The sequence below is a fragment of the Miniopterus schreibersii genome (assembly GCF_964146895.1).
Source record: "Miniopterus schreibersii genome assembly, chromosome: X".
In the NCBI taxonomy this organism is placed as follows: domain Eukaryota; kingdom Metazoa; phylum Chordata; class Mammalia; order Chiroptera; family Miniopteridae; genus Miniopterus; species Miniopterus schreibersii.
In genome coordinates this window covers 28,809,461-28,816,708 of record NC_138104.1, presented here as the reverse complement: position 1 = coordinate 28,816,708, position 7,248 = coordinate 28,809,461, and the positions used below count along the sequence as shown (strand labels likewise).

Genomic DNA, 7,248 nt, shown 5'->3' with positions numbered 1-7,248 from the left:
CAGTTTCTCCATCTCCCGGCCTTTGTTCTCCTCCCCTCTCACTTTGGTGCAGGGAAAATCAAATGTTGTACCTCTGAGAAAACAAGCTTAAGGGAGAAAAAAAAACGGAGTAGAAATGTTTGACAATTAAGACCCTAAATCAAAAAAGAGAGATGTTGATACCCTTGTAACCTGAGTTTTGACATGTGTATCTGTGGAGACTTAGATCAAAGCTCTGAATGTTTGCATTGCCCCTAGTACCATGTTGAATGGCAGTTACTGCGGTTTGTGTCCAGGAAAAGACAGCCCAAAAATCTTCTTCCTAGAACATCACAACCAGATGGCATTTTCAAGTGTAGGAACATTCTGTGACTTGTCATACATGTGGGATATACTCAAATTAGTTATTTAGTGCAAGCAAGTCTGGAGGTCAGGGCTAGAAGTTGCTAGTGTTCACCTACTAATCAAGAGAGAGTGCAACCACAATAAGAAAAGAAAACAAAAAAACAGAGGCCCTAGCCAGTTTCGCTCAGTGGTTAGAGCATCAGCCTGCGGACTGAAAGGTCCTGGGTTCGATTCCGGTCAAGGGCACTTACTTCGGTGGCAGGCTTGATCCCCCGCCCCAGTTGGGGCTCATGCAGGAGGCAACCAATCGATGTGTCTCACTCACATTGATGTTTCTCTCTCCCTTCCACTCTTTTGGAAAAGTAATGGAAAAAATATCCTCAGGTGAGGATAAAAATTAAAAAAAGAAAAGAACAGAGGAATAGAGAACTTAAGTCAGGGGTAAGGATAGGTAAGGGCTCTGGACCTTAGTCAAAGATACAGGAAAAGCCCAGTCCCAGGGATAAGGTTAAAATAAACTGCAGCCAGTAAGGAACCAAGGAGTCCCCAAAAGGACATGGTCCTAATAAAGAAGAATCACAATTTGCCCAATGGAAATTATCAGTTTTTTTGTGATACTTAAGATATTTAAAATGTCACTTGTGCCCGGATGGGTGTGGCTCAGAGGTTGAGCGTCGACCTAGGATCCAGGAGATCGGGGTTGGATTCCCGGTCAGGGCACATGCCTGGGTTGCGGGCTCGATCAATGACTCTCTCATCATTGATATTTCTATCCCTCTCTCTCCCACTTCCTTTCCTCTCTCTGAAATCAATAAAGATATATTTTTTAAAATAAATAAATAAATAAATAAAATAAAAAATAAAATGTCACTTGTGTCCTTGGCCTCTCCAAGGGTCCTTTCATTCAGGGAAAAATGTTGTTTGCTCAGCCTGAGGATGCTGGTTTTTCATTTAGCCGCAATATCAATAGTCATTTGGCCAGCCTCTTCATTGTTGGAAACACGATCCCCACTCCTGACCCCACTGTTAAGGAGGCTTTATGTGCCCTGGATAACGTGAATGCCAGTGTGGAAAATCAGGGCCAGATTAAGATGTACATCAATGAAGTGTGTCGGGAAACTGTGTCACATTGCTGCAACTCATTTCTGCAGCAGGCCGGATTAAATTTGTTAATAAGCATGACAGTTATTAATAACATGCTTGCCAAGTCCGTTTCAGACCTGAGGTTTCCTTTGATATCAGAGGGAAGTGGATGTGCTGAGGTTCAGGTTTTGAAACCGTTGATGGGTTTGTCTGAAAAGCCAATCTTGGCAGGGGAATTGTTGGGCCCCCAGATGCTGCTCTCATTCATGTCCCTCTTTATCAGGAACGGAAATGGACAGGTTCTCCTGGACACCCTGGCCTCTTAAATGGCCATCTCGAACAGAATGGGACTGAATCTACCCAAAACCCGTTTGGTGAACACTCACTTGTGTTCTCATTCAAAGACTCTGCAGTGGGTGCTATAGAAGATCCAGCCTTAGCCAATCACCACACCATGGGGTGAAAGTTACACTTGCTAAATCGAGGACCATGCTCTTATTGGTGGGGCAGGGGTTCCCACAGAGCTTTGAGTAGTTTCTTGGTTTTGCAGTCTACAGGCAATGTGCATTGTAAATTACTCCCTTACTTCTTCCTGTGGTAAAGGGCTCATTTCAGCTGCCAGCTGTGGATAAAGCATCATGAAGGATGCTTGCCTGTGGTGGTCTCCCTGTCTAAGCTGTACTGTTTTGTGGAGACCAGACACATATCAGAGCTTATGCTGAAAATGCATTTGTTGCTGCATAGGTTGAATTCTTTTTCGTTTACTCTTTCCTCTACACCAGTTGATGGATGGTGAACCTATTCATCAGAAAAGTGCACTCCCTTTCTATGTGCTGTACTGACATAACCTCATCCACCCAAGTCTACATTTGTATGTTTCATCAATAAACTTGTGTGCTTCGACTGGCAAAAATGAGACATGGTACTTGTCCTTGAGTTGACAGTCTGCATGAAGAGAAAGACAAAACTACAGGATAAATGCTAACTAACTGGGGCGGGGAGGGGGGAAGGGGGGCATTTGCTCCAACAAATGCACTCTCATCAGTGCTCACAGAAGGCAGGGGTAGAAACATCAACAAGGGGTTGGGGGCTGGGGAAAGTGGGGGTGTGGAGGGGGTTTGGTGTAATTAGGATAAAATGTTGGGAGGACTGAAAGAAAACACCTGTGAAGCAGGCAGCACAGTGCCTGGCACCTGGCACAAGAAACCCCTTGATGAAGGCATCTTTTCTTGACTGCTGGCCTAGAGAGGAATGTCAGTAGCCTTGGGTTTGTCTACACATCCTTGGAGGCCACTGAGCAACCCATCCCTGTGCATTTAATGGACGATTATAGCAATAATGGTTTCCACTTGCTGAGTGCCTACTTTGTGTTGTTCTCTCTCTTCCGGGAAGCTGCTGTTAAACCTACTTCCAGGCCCCTTCCCTTCCTTGGGATCCCAAGACCAAATTCCTGGCAGAGTGAGAAGAGTGCATTGGCCCCTGCTTCCCTGGGTGGAACTACTTTTCTGCACCATCCCTGGTACCTTCAGTGGGATCCAGGAAGAGGAGAGTGGAGTTCTCCACCAACTTCCTGCGGGGGTCATAGAGCAGCTGCTGAGGGTGCTTGGACTGGCTGTGGCTATTCCATTGATCAAGAGACACTTCCTCCCCTCCATCCAAGCTCCCAACACCCTTTGGAGGAAAGGAAGAGCCCAGCCCTACCCACTGAACCACTTCATGGAAATGGGCAACTCATTTCCAGACCTGTGTCAGCAAGTCTTAGACCCTGTGTCACCAAAGCCAGGTTCCCTGCATGTTTTGGGTGCTTTGGGCAATGGTCCTGTTCCTCAAAGCTCTGGAAAGCTCAGTGGACAAGAAGCTTCCCTTGGACAGTACTGCTTCTGTGCCCATTGCCGTCTCCTGGTCTCTTGGGATGCTGCTCTGGGCCACTGTGCCCCAGGCATCAGTGCTCTCCAAGTGCTCTGCCTCCTGACTATTCTCCATAGAGAGCATAGTTTTATTTTAATTTTCCTCCCTTCTCCCAGAGTTTGGGTTGCAGGTGGATCACAGCTCTCCTGCTTGTACCCATTGCCCTATGCTTCAGGCTGTCTAGTGGGCATTGGTGCCTGCCAGGTCCACCAGCCATCTCAGGGATCCTCCAAACAAGAGTGCGGACGCAACCTCTTCCCAGGTCCTGGTACCTTGGACGGCCGGCACATGACTTGAGATTGCAGTGACACCACACCCCCAACAAGGATCATCCCCCTGGGGCTTTTTTGCTGGCTCTGGAGCCCTGTCTTGTTTCCTAAGAGCTGCTAATGTGACCATCTTTTTCTTCCAAGCAAGTCTCAGGTGGGCTGGGCAATCTGTTTTCCATGTAGGATGGCCCTGCAGACAGCTCCTGCACCCACTTGTCCCAGTGCAGTCAGCTTGGCCCATGCTGTCTTCTTTAACCTCAGCACAAAGGCAGAGGGTTTTCTCCTTCCTCCTGGCTCAGGATCCCAAATTAATACAGGCCTCTCTACTCCTCTGCACTCTGCCGAATTCCCTTTTGTGTCCTGCCTCAAGCAGTTTGTCCCCCATCTCCGAGGCAAGCACTTGGTGCTTGCAGGCCATAACTGACTCCCAACGCAGGGAGGGCTTTGGAGACTTTCTGCCCATCTCTGTCACAAGGAAGCCTGCCAGCATTGAAGTGTCTCCATGGTGTGGTCTTGGCCCAAGTCAAGAGCCTCCTCTCCATTTGCTGGCATTGTCCTTCCAAAGACACTCCCTGTGTCTGGAAGCTCAGGCCTCTGGTCCACCCTTCATCCCTTGGTGGGTTGCTGTGCCAGGGCAGCAGCCCAGTTCCCAGTGGATTCTGCCTGGGGACGTGGAGGGGAGTCCAGAGCACAGTTGCCAGTCAGGGTCCGATTAAGATATTCAGAGACTATCAGCACTGGAAAGACTATGGCTCCCCTCCCATACTGAATTCAAAATGAAACAGCAAGAGACCTCCAAGCACAGAACTTTCCTACCTTCCTGCTGCGACTAACAGATTCTTTCTGGGTTTCCCAATGGTAAACATTTGACATGGTCATCAAAGCTTGAGCGTGTCACACTCTGTGGGGAGGTGCCCTGCCCCAATGGGGCTGCCCCAGCCTAAGCTGTCTCTTGTGTCAATCTGGAGCTACTACCACAAACTGACTGCCTTCTAGTCCCAGAAAGGGCCTTGGCTTTTCTTCTTATTCATCTCATTATTACATACATCTACATTTGGTGCCTGTAGATAGCACATTAACTCCCAGTGCCCTCCCCAGCATGCTACATCTCCTGGGGATTCTGGGGGCTTTACACACACACGCACCCCAGCCCACCATAGGTGCATGCAAGATTGCAGACATCCAGCTTCCCAGCTCATACATCCAGTCCCAAACTGCAGCCTCACCGTGGCCCTGTGTGCCTCTCTGAAAGCAGTTTCAACCACAATCCCTTCACTTTGAAGTGCCACCCATGCACAGGCACAGCCCTCACCAAGTCAATCTCGAAGTTGTCATAACACCATTTGGCTAAGAATGACAGCTGTGTGGAGGACTGGCTCCCCACTCCCTTCTAAGGGCCACTGATTGGTCTGGGATCCAGACGGGCGCTGCTCCGGAGCCCAGCATAGTCTTGCAGAAGATTGGCCAAGCCCTTGTCTGCTACACATGCTGCATGCACCACCTCACACTCTATCACTTCCCTCCACTCTTTGGCATGTAGTGATCCAAATTTACTTCTTTTTTCAAAATGGATAACCAGTTAACCCAGCATCATTTATCACTCCATCCTCATGCTGCAGAGTAGCACATTCTGGGATCCTCATGCACCCAGTCAAGCATCCCTCCTGTGGCCTCCTGGTGTTGATGTCCCTCTTGAGGCACACCCCTTTCTCCCAGGAACCTCTCATTTAGGAACTTCAGGTTCCTGGGTGGTCTATGACAGGTGGTGGGTGTGTTGGCAGGGAGGGGTGTGTTGGTGCTTGTGAGCAAGCCTGTGCCCCAGGTTCCTTCTCAGGACATACTCTGGCCCACAGAAAATGTAGGAACCCTCACCCTTCTTATTTCACACCATTGGAAACTGGGGACTGGTTTCTTCCCTCACCAAAATTACTTTATTTGTGAGAGAGAAAAGCAAGTTTTTTTCTATGTATAGACTTGCTATCCATACGGTATCCATTAACCACATTTGAAATATGGCTATTGCCATGCAGTGGTTTCTCTCAACTCTTCCCTCGATTTTTTCAGTGGTATATTTGATCAATCTAAATTTTTAAATTACCTGTGTTGTGACTCTTATTTTAAATATTGTATATGTTATTGCATTATATATTATATTATATGATTTTACATTTTGTAATATATATATTTTTATAAGGATACACAAAGAAAAGCATAGCATTTTTTGGCTCCTTGCATACATATTGATTTTTCATTTAGAAAAGATTGCATTCGGAAAAATAAATAAATGTCTCATTTTTCTTTTTCTCTTTTGTACCTTGTGAATTTTGCACACACACACACACACACACACACACACACACACACACATTTCCCATTCAAAAATAAATTTAATAGAAAACAATTAATGCTGGTTTGTATAAAAGCCCTTGATGTAGGATTGCTATTTTACAGTAGGTTTCTTTGTTAAACCCTCATATTAATTTTATTGTTTTGCCTGAGTTTTCTTTCTAACTTTTTAAGTTGGCTAACATAGTTTACAAATTATGACAGTTTTATCTCTTCCTATTCAGTGTTTTATAGCTCATTTCTTTTTCTTATCTCATTGCACTGTCAAGGACCTCCAGAATATCAGTATTAATGATAGAGTGCATACTTGTCTTTTTGCTGATTTTGATGGTCGATGTTTCAGCTTACTGAAAGGTTGATATTTAATGTAGGTTTTTGAATAAGTAATATATCATATATTTATATAACAGAATTTATAAAGCATAAAAGTGGTGAACTAGATCTCTAGATCAGTCTAGACAATTCTCAGAAACCTAATGTTGAGTCAAATAAGTAATTTGTAAAAAGATACAGTACCATTTATATAATTTTTAACATGTGAAACAATACTATATATTATTTGGATACATACCTTTATAGCAGTGGTGGGGAACTTTTTTTCCTGCCAAGGGTCATTTAGATATTTATAACATCATTTGAGGGCCATACAAAATTGTTGCTGTTAATTGTGGATGATTTATACATAGATCCACAATCTATGTATAAATTGTGAATCTATGTATAAATACAAAAAAAAAATACTATTTTTTCTTTGTATTTTTAATGAAAAAGAAATGTGTTTTGTGTGTCCAATATATTCAATAAACAAGGACACTCAAACATATCCTCAAGAAATTTTAGAATAATAAGGATTAAAAAGAGACCTTATAATTTTTTGAGGATAAGGCAAAAGTCATCTACAAATCAGACTGGCATCAGACTTCTTATTCATAATACTAGATCCTAAACATCAATGTATAAATGCCCTCAAATCCTTAGAAAATATACTTTACTCTAGTATTCTATTTCTAAGCATACTATCAAGCAGGTAGTGGTGACAATAAACCTGTTTTCAGGACTTAAAGTACTCAGAAAGTTTACCTCCTGTGGACCTTCTTTCTCCTAAGAAGTTATTTGAACATGTACTGCAACAAAAAAAGCTAGTAATCACATCAAAGGTAAGTACGGAATCAAGGAAATTGTGATACTAACTTGGGAAAGCAATAAAGGTTGGTTTTAAGATGACAGTTAAACAGACCAAAGGCATGGTTGACCAGACCAAAGTGGATAAAGATGACAGAAGATTTGGGATAGTGGGTGAATTCATGAACAAAAGGAG

The 7,248-nt window shown here is 44.2% G+C and overlaps 1 pseudogene across 1 annotated transcript; it reads left to right on the top strand.

Moving 5' to 3' along the window:
- Positions 1 to 241: 241 nt before the first annotated feature.
- LOC308550915 (protein ARMCX6 pseudogene) lies at positions 242 to 1,820 on the top strand (annotated as a pseudogene). Its single transcript has 2 exons — positions 242 to 334; positions 1,218 to 1,820. The product of its transcript is annotated as a protein ARMCX6 pseudogene (transcript).
- Positions 1,821 to 7,248: the final 5,428 nt, after the last annotated feature.